A 13399-nucleotide genomic window follows, 5' to 3' on the forward strand; every position below is an offset into this window, starting at 1 on the left:
AGGTAGAGTTGAAATTTTCTTTAAAGGTTTTGTTAATAATGTGGTGTATTGTGATGTTTCAATTCGTTGAGGATTCGACCGAGGTTGATTGTTCCAGTTATCTATTGTTTCTTTTTTGGAATTCAGCAGAAATGAGTTGATTCTAAGATGAATCAATTTTTTTTTTTTTTTGGAAATGCAACTTCTGGGATACAGTCTGAATGAGACTTGTATGGAAACATTCTTTTGATTTTGGAAAGTAGATGTAGCAATGCATGTTGTGAAAGCTCTGCTCCAAGCTGAATAATCCAATAAATAATCCAGGTCTAATAATACTCCAAGTTGTAGTCTGATAATTCGTCAACCTTTGCTAGTCACAAACCACCCACCGCTTGTATGAATTAAAAATTTCCTTTAGAGGAAATTTTTAAGTAGATGAGTCTGTATTATGAAAACTGATTATAATGCTATTTTCATAATACAGAATCATCTACTCATTTGTGTGGTATGTGCTATGAATGATTATAGGAATTAAAAGAACTTTTCCAGTCAGTTATAGAGAGTAAAGTGCTCTTTTAAACATTTTGCAAATAAATTTGAATTTGTATATGTTAAATTATTTACTCAGTTAAATTACAGTTCCTGGAGCCATTTCTTCTTAAAATTCCTTGACACCTTTAAAAGTACATATGAGAAGCAAGCAACCCCCCCCCCCCCCGCGACCTTTTATTTTCTTCCTTCTTTCCTTTAATCGCATTGGCTTTCATATTTTATTTTACATATTAAAATCACAAACAAATGTGCATTTATCAAACAGATAAACTTCAGTCGTTTTAAAAAGAATGACTTCAAGAACTGTGATGCTAGAAATATATGCACAACATACTTCTGGCATCCCTTTCCTAAAACATTCCTCATATATGAACCTAGAACAAAAATTTATTGCTTCTCAGCCTCTCTACTCTCTATACATGTAATGGTCTACTAAATATGGTAATGTTCTCTCTCTCTCTCTCTCTCTCTCTCTCTCTCTCTCTCTCTCTCTCTCTCTCTCTCTCGTGTACTCCTCTGACCTTATGCAGTCGTCCTGGAATATAAACAGAAAATGCATTCCTATTCGACTGATTCTTGCTTGAGTACGTACTGTACGCAGACCTTCGCACACATCCTACCTGATGATTAGTTCTGAATATCTTCAAAGAATCTATATGTCATATTCAACTTTATTTTTAATTAAACTAAGTTTATATATGGAATTAAATTTAAAAATTATGAAATGCAATAAAAATATAATCCATATACTACATTTTTTGTTTTATATATATGTATGTTAATGTATATTCAAACATATTAACACACGGCTGGTGCAAATGTGCTCAAGTGGTTACATGATTCTATACTCGATTCCTAAACTGTGGATAAACCGCCACTGGTAGCTTAAATAATCTACTTTTTATACATGTAAATTTTTTCAGGTCTAAAACTTTAACGCAAGGAAGCCTGTGGTTTGTATCCCGTTAACCCCAAACCACTGCAGAGCTCGTCGAAACGGGTGCCATAAAGATATGACTTTGAGTCCTGACAAATGGGGTACAGTTCTATTCTCTGATGAGTCCCATTTTAGCTTACAAACAGATTCTAGACGTTTATTTTATCTGGAGACAACGAGGAATGCGGTATCATCCCTCCAACCTCAGAGATAGTGACACTTATGGTGGAGGTAGTATTCTCGTGTGGGACGGAATAATAATTAACAGCCGCATCCCTCTTCATGTTTTTTTATAGGAGTGCCGTAACTGCGCAATGGTACCGGGATAACATCCTCGAACACTATGTGCGACTTTTTATTGCCACAGAATCTTATCAACATCCTTATATCGAACATGGTTCACCGGTGTCGGGCCTGTTTAGTCGTTGGAGGGGATCATACGCCGTACTGTTGTCATGTGACCATATAATAATTAACATCTTGTACCGACTTCTGTAATGTGACCTTATTGGTAATTCTTATACAACCCCTATAAATGTCCCTTATACCTGTCCGAAGTTTCTAGCTGTCTCCTCATTTTATCGTTATAATATGTTACACCACCATACCAAATTTTGTCCCCCTTAATCGCAAAGTGCACGGGTTATATCACTTTTCCAAGTGTTCTGTTCTGTTAATTTTGTCGAGCAGTGTAGTTTAAGAAATACAAAAGGTGGGGGGATTTTTCACTAATGCTATATGTGCTGGAGTTCTCTCCAGGATTCTCCTCAGAAAAAGCCAAGCCTTAACGCTGGGTACTCGGCGCTCGATCAACTGAGAGCAAAAACTATCTCCATGATCGAAATCAAATGCAGGTAAATCTTACGTTTTTTGATTTTCTTCCACAGGATTATTCTGAAAGTCCTCCTTATATAGCGCACTTCTCTATATATTTGCTCTTATTCTAAAAGATAAATTGATCTTCATCAATGCATCTGGTTTATTCTCATTGGTTACGTCCATGAGCACTGCCAGAAATTGTTATTGGCTGGAAGGGGTGAGATACGTTATGAAAACAAGTGTCTATTCGTTCAGCAGTCTAGTAAAATTGTGTGATGCAGTATGAAAATTAATGCTATCTGAATTCCGCAGAGGAGCAGGTGCTGGCATTGCCCTGCCTTCATACATTTTTTTTCTTTTTTTAATTGGAAATTTCGAATTTCAACTCTGGAAGAACTCGTTACTTCTAAAACTTTTTCGCCGATCGTTACGACGATTAGAATTTTTTTTCGTGACCTTTCCTCATCAAATATTTTTGCTATTTCTTTTATACCCTTATATAAGAAACCGGTAGCCTTTTATGTGAATCCATTCATTTGTTCTTGCTGAGAAGAATGAACTGTTAACTGAAATTTTCTTTTCTTTTAAACTTTATTTCGTTAACAAATGAGGCAAATTATTCATTGAATTCAAGGCTCGGATTGGGTCATGATGCACTGAAATGCCGTTCTGATTCGCCACACACGATAATGTCGTGCATGTACTTTATTATTTAAAAATAATCCTGAATGAAATGATGATTTAAGAGTAAGTATCCTTACTCTTAAAGCACGATACTCGTTAAATTAACTGTTAATTTAAATTTATATCTGGCCCAGTGTCCAACTTTAAATTAATTGCATCTATTAATCATGGTCTGAACACTTCGCGATTTCTGCCTTCCTCTTGTAAGCGGATGGTTTAAGAAACAGGCACCAAGCATCTAACTTCGTATGCATACTGCTGTCTGGCGATCGAGCATTTCGGTTTCTTCCCTCCCTCCTCGTGGTTACAGGCCAGTAAGTTGTTATGGAAGAAGTCGTATTTTTATGGTTGCACACATATATAACTGGTGTAGTGGACCATTTCCGGTCAGTGAGAGGCTGTCTCAGCTACAGTGGTGTAGGGGTCAATGTTCGCTGTCGTCAGGGAGACTGGTCATTTATAGCCACTGATGACATGACAGCATACCCCTTCGTGCTGCTGATGTTGCCACGACGACTGTGACTTTAATTAACCCTTGCGAGGTTAGTAATAACCGTCATCATCCGCATCACCTTCTTATTGACACTGTAAAATTGTGAAAAAAAAAGAAAAACTGAAAATATAAAATTGACTATAAAAGGAAATGGGAATTCTGTTCCAGAATGAAAAATAAACTGATAAATTGCATTACTAATTATTATTTTTTTTAAACTTTAGCGATATTCCTTTAAAATTTTTGTAAAATAAATAAATATAAAAAACGAGGAATATGTTTAAACTCCATGAAAGTACGTTATTAAAACAAGTTTTATCATAATAATCAGGTAAAAAATTAAAAAAAAAACCCAAATGGATCTTAATCACTCACTTCAGTTGCGAATAAATAGAATACGGTAATTTTTTTATCAAATGCTATTAGTGAAATGTGACGCAGTAGTAAGATAGTGCTGAAAATCAGAGTGATCTGTCTTTGCTTTATTAATGATGATTAATATGCATGTTGAAATGTCTGGGTTCGATTCCGTAGCAACGAAACACTTCGATTCCTTTTGTATCGACGAGACAAAAGGAATCCTTAAAAGGTTATTCCATATGTGATTGAGTTATTTGATGTCTGGTACATGTGCGAAGTCTCTCCTCGTAAAAATTAGTTGTCCATCTTGGGCATTATTGGGCATTATTTGCCTAAACGATTTGCCGCATCTTGGGCATTATTTGCCTAAACGATTATTGGAATACAACAGTGATGGAAAATTTGATAGCCAATGAAGGTAACAATGAAATACAGAAACACACCAGAAACAGGGAGATCGTTGCAAAGAACAGAAATAATAGAAATAAATGAAGAAAGGTGAACAGTTAATTTTGAGTTTAACCGTGCGAACGGATGTTTAACACATGATGCTCGTGTTCGAACTTTTGGAAGAAAGTGGCTGAATTATCGATATTAACTCGGAGGAACTGTGCTCATGGAAATAGTTGTGGAAAAGGCATACAGCAGAAACTAAACATTTCTGTGATAAAGAATAATCAATTAACTTGATTATTCGTTTTCTCTTTTAGTGTGGCGCAGCGAAACGTTTTTGTTTAGACGAGCGCATTATGGACCTAGACGCGAGAAGACTGATGCCCAATGCAGGGTGGCCATTTTAAACATTTGCATCTCTAAGGTATTGGACAGAAATAATGACATACTGAATGCCATTTTTGGCTTGCCAGAAGTAAAACGTACGTGTTTCTCTCTCTTCCCTTAGATTGTTAAAGTTTTGCTGAAGTTGACACACAATTTTAGTAAAGATTGTCATAATACCAAATTGTGTAAAGATTGTCATGATAATATTGTATTAACGTACAGCATGCTAGTTAACAACACAGCAGAACTTGCCCATGCTGTACATTAATATAATATTATTATGACAATCTTTGCAGCTGAGACCTGCTGCTCAATGCAGGGTAATCGTTTTAAATATTTGTTCCTGATAGCAAATGGGCGAACCCTAATGACATCTTATATGCCATTTTTTTTTTATCGCCTATGTTTAAATACAGCTACGGTAACATACATTCAGCATTAGTATTAATATTAGCTATACGATTCAATAAACCAGGGTTTTTCTGTACCAGCCGAGAAAAAAAAAAAATATTTAGTTGTAAGTGCTTAAGTTGAATAAATCTTCGCACTGAATTGCCCGTATACAGTAATCTGCCCACCTGCTTTATATCACATGGTACAAACACCTGATGCTGTTACTGAAGGAGTGCTCCATTTCATGAAGAGTTTGGTGTACCTAATAAATTGGCTACTCACTGTATATGAATAAAAAACACTTCAGCTAACGCTAAAAAAATCACAAAAGTATTGGGCATTCCGAGAATTCTTAAAAAAAAGTTCTAATTAACGGATGGTATGTCCACTTTTGACATCTTTTTGAATTCGCCGTGTAATTGAAAACATCGACTGATTCCTGATGATCCTAGCAAGATTTATTATTATTCATTGTTGCAGTAACACTTGTTCGAATTTTATTGTATTGTAAAAACACTTTAAGACGTTCTTCTAAATGCGATCTTTTGCTTTATGTGATAAAATGGGCTAATAAATATGAAAGACTTGTAATTGTATGGGGTGCATCATAAAGTAACGAGACCGATATTATTTGTGTAGCCTACATTGAGTGTATTATTATTATGTGGCCTCCTGTAGCGACATGCTCCGATATGTTTCTTCAGTCATTAACAATATTCAGGTTAATAATAATTCTGTTAGTGTACTTGTGTGTGTTCGGAAAATGAGTGATCACTTTTCAAAGCAAAAAGAATTATCAGATTTTGATTCAAAGCCGCAAGGAACTTTTATGGAATTTTTTGCCCCGTGGCTGAGTTAGTCGGTCTCAGGCATAGCTAGCAATGCCCCCCTACCCCCAGAAATTCGGATTTTTCATCCATCAAACAGGCAAATCGACCACATACACATGTACACTCAATTCACGAACATAAACACTTGGAATATGAATGAACATTCCGGATGGTTCTTGTGTGTCATTTATTATGTTTTTTATCTGGTGTTAGACTGATTTTTAAACAGTCATTTTCTTTCGTTTGCAGTTTTTTTTCTTCAATATTTTAAATCCTATTCTTTTTGAATCGTTCCGGCTTTTTTTTTTTCCCCCTTTAGATGTATACCTTTTTTTTTTTTTATTCTCTTGATTTTCAATTTTTCATTTAATTTCAATTTCTCTTTATTTTTTATCCAATATTTTCTTCTGCTGTTAGGATTGCTTTCCTTTGTTTTTCCAATCTTCCCTTATTTGTAATTGGTCTTTTCAATCAGCCTGTTCTCATATAAACATCTTACACTTTCTTATTTTAAAGGATTGACTCTGAAATATTTAAAGGTCTGTGCTAATTTTTCTCTTTTTTTCCCAGATTATTTTCAAATTATTTCCGTTCTGAACTGAGGGCCGAGAACTTCTCTCAAATATGAACAAATTTTGTTATTTTTATGCTTAATAATTCTCAGACAGCTTTATGGAACATTCAAACTTGACTTTACTGGATGCATTCAGCATATTCTATCCATAACGAATTTTTAATAATGGTTACACTGTAGCATCCTATACTAACCAAATAAAAAAAAAATTGCTTTTAGCAAAAGGCGGCTAAAGCTATCCAACCATATGTCTTCAGAAATTGCTATTAAAAAATTTACAGTTGACGGCATCGGATGCCTCAGGTACATCACGCGTTAGAAGAAAAGCTTGGTAATGGTTCTTGCTGCATAATTAATTATTTCTCCTATCAAACTAAGGCTCATAGCTAGTGCAGCATCAGGGACTGCATAGTGGTTGGAAAGAATAAAGTGCAAAAAAAAAAAAAAAAAATCATCTGACTACCAGAAACGCTAAAAAAAAACTTTCCTTCTTTTATTTTTGTTCAGTATTTTAAAAAATCGTTTTTTGTTTGTTTTTTTTTTTTTCATTATGAATATTGAAATCAATTCGTTAACTGAATAATAAAATGATATATTTGTTATTATACTGAAGACAGGGATTATAAGTGCCTAAAGAGAAAAAATATCGAGGTCACACAAAAAATGTGTATTAGGAAGATTTTATTTTATTTACGTTTATAACCATATTTTATTTTATTTTATTTTATTTTGATTTTATTTTATTTACGTTTATAACCGTGTATTGATACAAAAATACCGGTTTTTCGGTATTAATTTTAAAAAAAAGGTTATAAAATCACCTTTATGTGATTATGGCGTCCTATCTCTACTAGCAAATGTTCGATAATCATCGATGGGACACCATGCAACATTGCAACCTGTCCACAATTCTCGGACAACTTCATCTCTGACCGTATCGTAACTCCCAAGTCCTGTTCCTCCACTACTGACTTTAGTTCAACTCCACCAAGTGTATAAGTTATTTTGGGGTTGTTGTTCCTCAAGTGTAAGACCTTGCATTTTGCTGAATTAAAGCATATAGCTGCCACTTTTCTGACCATCCCGGAAGTCTATCTAGGTCACTCTGAAGAACCTCTGCTTGGCGGCGATCATTAACTACTCTACTGATCTTTACATCATCTGCAAGTTTAGACATCACACCCTTCATAGATGTAATTTAAGATAATCAAAAACAACAGTGGTCCCAATACTGATCCTTGGGGAACCCCGCTTCTTACATTAACCCAATCTGAGACATAACCATTTATCACAACCCCCTGCCTAGTTAGTGCCCTCAAGCCATCGTGCTATCCATCTAAGGATTTTCCCTATGATTCCAGCCTGCTCCAACTTATAAAGTAACGGTTCATGTGGGACTGAGTCAAATGCTTTGCTGAAATCCAAATAAACAATGTCGAAATTATTCCCTAAATCCAGCTCACAAGTGACCTGTCAAAATGGCTAACCAGATTTGTTAAACATTATTTTCCCTTTACAAAACCATGCTGTGTATCCTACAAAATTCAATTTCCATCTAAATGATCCTGAATTCCTCCCTTGATCATTGCCTCCATGATTTTCCCTACTACTGAAGTTAGACTGGCCGGTCGGTAATTTCCCGTTACACTCCTAGAACTGCCTTTATGTTCCAATTTACACCAATCCAACGGAATATCTACTGAGTCCAGTGATCTCTCATAACTAGCCTTAATGGTTCAATACACTCACTTGCCGCCTCCTTTAAGATTATAGGGTATATGCCATCAACCACAGGAGCCTTACTCGCCTGTGGGCGCGAAAGTTTTCTCATTAAATCAACATGTGAAATTTCAACATCATTAATTACATTTTTTTTAACTTCACTCCCATAATTTCTCATTGACGTGAAGGGTTTTTCTTCTGTAAATATCGATGTAAAGTAACTGTCGAGTTCACCTGCAACATCAGTTGCGTTATCTAATATTATCCCATGCAATTACATATGCGTCCGATCTGATTTGTCCTTCTCTTCTTTGCATTTATATATGTGAAGAATTCCTCTTTGCTCTCTTTATTCCTTATCCCCACTCTTTGCTCTCTCCCAGACTCAGTAAAGATACTATAGTGAAAATTATACTTCGCTGAATAAAACGTCTTTCTCCTTCAGAAAATGATGAACATAATTCAACTATGGAAGACCAACGTGGAACAGAACATCAGAAATTGCCTGACTCCAATGAGATTTTAAAAGATGAACTTGAGTCGGAAATTAATGAAATACTTCTAACTATTTTTGCTAAAAAAGTCAAAGTCTAGAAACTGTGGACTGAGATGGCCTACTATTATTTCAGTACAATAGTACCAGAATAGAATCCGAAAGGGCGTTTTCTGCCACTAATCAAATACTGTATGTGCCAAAATTAGATCCATTTTAAACGATCATACTATTGATTGCTTATGTTTCTTAAGAGCTCACTTTATTCGGACAGATAGTGTGGATGCTTAAACATAATTAAACTTTGCAGTAACAATATGTATTTTTTTATTTTTAGAATAACTGTATTTTTAATGATTTTTTTTTCAGAATATTTTATTATTGCAATAAATGTTTATTTAAAACTTGAATTCAAGTAATTACAGTACTTGTTTTTTCCTTACTTTATTGCACTTAACTGTCATAAAAATTTATTGAGAAAAACTTTTGTTTTTGGAATACCGGTATTAAGATCTTGACCGGTATTATAAGCCCTAACATGGTGACTGTAACATAGAACAGATTATCAATATAACAGCAATGCTGAAATATGGCGATATGCTAACTACAATCCACCATTATCATTGTCATGAAGCTGTTCTATTCCAGGATAATAAAAGGAAATTCGTAGATACAGGATGACCAGTATTGAATTTGGTCTACTCCGAAAGAACATATATGTTCCGGAATGATGTTCAGAATGTGGACATTACTGCTAATAAGAAAAAGGACTAGTCTAAAAAAAGTTTGATATTTTTCCACCAGCAAACAATAAATCATTTTATCAGAAGCATTGTAATTTCTTCAACACGAGAGATCAATTTGAAGCTGAACCGCTGTTATCAAAATCTATAATAGGTCCATAACAGCTGCAACTTTAAAGAGTGATAGTGAAAAAATTCCAATCAAGTTTTTTTGTTGGAAGCAGGACGTGGATGAAAATTAATTGATGAAAGCTTCGCTGAATTCAGCATATCGTGAAGATATCCAATGATCCAGTTTTAATGACTTTGTTAGTGTTATTATTTTAACGATGAAATGTGGTCACCCCCAAACTGGGAGTAGACCGTGTACTGTGTCGGTAGAAGTGTGTGTGTGTGTTCACTGACTGATTTGCATATAGTGCGGGCTGTAAAAACCCGGAAAAACTCACGGAGGAATCCTACTCTCTCCACCTCAAATCAGCTAACTACAGCTCTGGTTGAAGAGGACTTTAGAAAATCTTCCAATTGTCGACGAACCCCGATCTCTACAGATGTAATATGGTCTATTTCCCTGTCGAGAAATTGTGCCCCCTTCCATAGACGCCATTTAAGGCAAAAATGTTGCAGGAGTAGCAAATGCTCCCCCCTGCACCCCCCCAGGTAGGCTACTAGATCTAACCATTGCCTTTTATAGAGGGATGATGATGACGCCCCCCCCCCAGTAAAGGTCCTATAAATCATGTACAGGACGCTTTATACCTTCCTAGCCACCTGTTTAGACTGCATGGAAAATTTCTATCAGATTCAGTCATTCAAATACATATAAGCTGCATACACTCAGCGATCACCGAATTGTGACCATCCCAACCGTAATGGACTATGCCGCATAGCTCGCAGAATAAAAACCCGAATAGCTTCGTACTCTAGAACAGTAGTCATTTGCATTTGGTCGTGCAAAGTGATAAAGTAGCAGTTATGGGACGTTGCAAAGATATTACGGATTTTCAAAAAGGCATGATTGGGGAAGCTCGTGAGTCGGTTGTTTCCAAATCTGAAACGGCACGTCTTGCCGGTTGCTCACGGCCCACTGTGTTTAAAGTGTACAAATAACGGTTTCGAATGGGTTAAACCCTCTCCCGCCGACAAAACTGTAAAAGGTGCGGCGCGTTGTACGGGCTCAACGGCAGGTCACTGTGCGTCAGCTGATATCGCAATACAATATGGGAACTGCAAGGACGATGCGGTTCAAATGCGACCCAAATAACGATGCGCTGCACACTCACCATTGATCGTCTATGGCAAATGATGTGGTGTTAATAACACACTGTTTGGATACTGGAGGACTGGAAACAAGTCTGCTGGTTGGATGAGTCCAAATACCTGGAGCAGTACTCCGAAGGATGGTTTTGTGTGGAGCAAACAACACGAGTCCATGTACCAATTGTGCATGGTGCCCACTGTCCAGGGTTGGCGGCGGCTTGCTTAATATGGAGCATGATTTGCTGGCAAGAACTAAGAACCCTGATGCTTATGGATCAACATTTCATTAGTGAGATCTATCGGCAGTTCTTAGGAGACAATGTGCAATCTGCTATGTTGCATTTTTTCCGGACAGAAACGGGATCTTGCGAGGCTATAATGCGTCGTGTCATCGGGCCCGCAGTTTGCACGAGTGGTTAGAGGAACACAGTGAAGAGATCTTGATTGGTCTCCAAATTCGCCTGACCTCAATCCTGAACACCTGTAGGATGTGTTGGAACGTGAAGTGAAGCGTAGTGACTTGCAGCCGTCATCTAATTCCAACATTGTGGAAAGCCTTGCTGCCGATCCGTACGGAAGCCTTCAGATATCTAGTGGAGTCAGTGCCTAGACGAATAGCAGCTGTTATCCCTGAGCGCGGTGGCCCAACACGGTATTAGGTAGATGGTCATAATTCAGTGATCACTGAGTGTATAAGGGTTCAAACGTTGAATTCTTATATGTAGTATTTATAGCATGAGCCAATAAAGCTAGCTGTCTCTGCATCGAAAGAAGTATTACAACTGTACAGGTTAGTGAATTAGTGTACTTCTAAACTACACATTGCTATCGAAACCAATATTGTCAGTTGACCTGAGCTTTCAAAGTAGTGAGTTTACCTCTCTTTCCGTGAACCAATTGTCATTCATAAAATTTTCTCGTCAAACTGAAAATTAGCATATATAACAAGTATACAATTCTGTTACAGTGCACTCCCTTATATACTGTTCTGTACGTGTTATTTCTATGATGGCTCATGTGCTGAATTGTATAGAGTTGAATAGGATTGAAACTTGCAGTTTCATAGCTCCGCATAGAATTCTAGTTGAATGCTCGTACTTGTATGTGAAGGTGGTCTCTTGAAGAGAAGTCATTTGCATATGGTCAGGTAAAATGGCAAAGGGACATGTAGCATTTGAAGATCATATCGCCGACCGGGCTAGCCAGGTAGGTAAAGTGCATGCCTGGCAACCCAAAGGTCGCGGGTTCGATTCCCGCCTCGGGCTTGGATCACAGTAAAATGCAAAAGTTTTGGGAGGTGCATTATGGACATAGAAGCTGATGCGCCAACTACTAAGAAGAAGAAAAAAAAAGAGCTCATATCGCATACAACAAATGTTAAGTACTATCCATCATTATTATTTCCAAAAGCTATTGTTGGAAAAGTAGTAAAAAGATATTGATAGATCTGAATGGCTAGCGTTTGATTTGGTTATTTAATCTTTAGTTTATTCACCCATTTATGTTTTCACTTCTTTTACTTGACTTCCTATAACGACTCCACTGAGTTGTTAACTCTAACAGAAAACTACCATCTCTAACAGGCAGAAAACTACCATCCTACAACAATAACAATTCCTCAGCAGCTGATATCTGCTGTAGTTTGAAAGGTATCGACTGATAAGTCTTCTTCAGTTTTAAGAAATCAGCTCTGAATATGGGATCATTCAACAGAAATGAATGCCTTTTAACCAAAGAAATTACTCCACTAATACTAGTTTTCCCTTTATGCTTGACATAAGAAAAGCAGACTGTTTCTTTACACACTTTTCTCTTCTTTCGCCTTATAATAACAACACTTTATAACGTGCATGATTCACCTTTTGAAGTTATATTAGGTGTATGACCTTCATTAGAGGGGGCGGCATTCCTACATATGGTATGGGCGCCACACCTCAACCCCTGCTTACGTTGGTTCACACCCGGGTGGTCACCCACAGTGTGCTTGCGCATGGGGGTTATACCCAGGATTACTAACAGTCCCACCATTGTGAAGGTGCAAGCAGAGGATTTGGCTGTCACAGACCGTCCGGACTTCGCCGAAATTGGGTCCACTTGACTTGAGTGTCACCCGAATATCAGTTCCATCAGCGTTTAGACTCTGAGGTAGCAAGCACAGCTTGTGTGGTATATTTGAGAGAATGCCTGCGACAGGTCATATGCCAGACATGCGCATATGACCTTCATCACAGAATTTGGTAAAAGGAACAGTGAAATTTTAGATTTAAAAAAAAAAAAAAAAAAAAAAAAAAAAGCTTCTTGTGCTTAGCGGTTTTTTGAAATTATCGATTGAAAAGAGCGAAGTGTTTACAACAAAGTTAAATTTTATGTCAAGCTTTGGTTGAACCTTCAGAAACACAGGGCATGCTACTAGTGCCTTTGAAGAAGTTGCTTTAACAAAAGACAAATTCAGGTGGATTTCATGATTCAACAAAGGTCGATGCACTACCTTGCCTGCCCGACATGTTTCGGGTTAAGATCCAAATGCCTGTATCCCCTCTCCCTTTTCTTTCTTTATCCTTTGGACTTCACTCCCTGCAATTTCTTGTTTCCAAAAATGAAATATAAAGACAAAGGAAAAGACACAGAGGAAAGAACCTTAACGATGCCTTCAAGATTCGGTCAGAATCGTGTTAAATATTATGACATGAGAAAATAGAATTTCAGATGTTCTTTCAACAGTCACAGAACTGCTTCATTCGGTGTATTAAGCCCCAAGAAGGAGGAGTTCTTTAAAGGGG

General features: G+C 36.9%; 1 protein-coding gene across 2 annotated transcripts in view; it reads left to right on the forward strand.

Annotated features, from left to right (window-relative positions):
* LOC150080140 (uncharacterized) overlaps positions 1 to 13399 on the forward strand; it is a 930549-nt gene that overhangs the window by 734822 nt on the left and 182328 nt on the right. The window lies entirely within an intron of this gene.

This window comes from Mastigoproctus giganteus, chromosome 9 (assembly GCF_048544385.1).
Source record: "Mastigoproctus giganteus isolate SK-2022 chromosome 9, ASM4854438v1, whole genome shotgun sequence".
In the NCBI taxonomy this organism is placed as follows: Eukaryota; Metazoa; Arthropoda; class Arachnida; order Uropygi; family Thelyphonidae; genus Mastigoproctus; species Mastigoproctus giganteus.